A 564-nucleotide genomic window follows, 5' to 3' on the forward strand; every position below is an offset into this window, starting at 1 on the left:
AGGCCCTTTTGCTACCACCACCACCCTCACGGGTCGCATGCACGCTCCCGGGAGGGGCCTGTCCCAGTCGGCTCAGCCCTACTGCCAGAGCATCCCCACCTGGCTGAAGCTGACAGCTGATGATGTGAAGGAGCAGATCTACAAACGAGCCAACATGAAGAGCCTAACTCCTCACAAATCTGTGTGATCTGAGAGACTCACATGGTGTTACACAAGTATGTTTTGTGAAGGCAATAAAATCTTGAGAACTCTTAAGTGCAAAGGACTTGCTCCTGATCTTCCCGAGGATCTCTATCATTTAATTAAGAAAGCTGCTGCTATTCGACAGAGAAGGCAATTGCAACCCACTCCAGTACTCTTGCCTGGAAAATCCCATGGACAGAGGAGCCTGATAGGCTGCAGTCCATGGGGTGCTAAAGAGTTGGACATGACTGAGCAACTTCACTTTCACTTTTCACTTTCATACATTGGAGAAGGAAATGGCAACCCACTCCCATGTTCTTGCCTGGAGAATCCCAGGGACGGCAGAGCCTGGTGGGCTGCCGTCTATGGGGTCGCACAGAG

General features: G+C 51.2%; 1 protein-coding gene and 1 pseudogene across 1 annotated transcript in view; one reads left to right on the forward strand and one right to left on the reverse strand.

Annotated features, from left to right (window-relative positions):
* Positions 1-564, reverse strand: part of BRIP1 (BRCA1 interacting protein C-terminal helicase 1) — a 179,296-nt gene that overhangs the window by 110,503 nt on the left and 68,229 nt on the right.
* LOC105004071 overlaps positions 38-564 on the forward strand; it is an 851-nt pseudogene continuing 324 nt past the window's right edge.

The sequence above is a fragment of the Bison bison genome, unplaced genomic scaffold, assembly GCF_000754665.1.
Source record: "Bison bison bison isolate TAMUID 2011002044 unplaced genomic scaffold, Bison_UMD1.0 scf7180017864472, whole genome shotgun sequence".
NCBI classification, from domain to species: domain Eukaryota; kingdom Metazoa; phylum Chordata; class Mammalia; order Artiodactyla; family Bovidae; genus Bison; species Bison bison.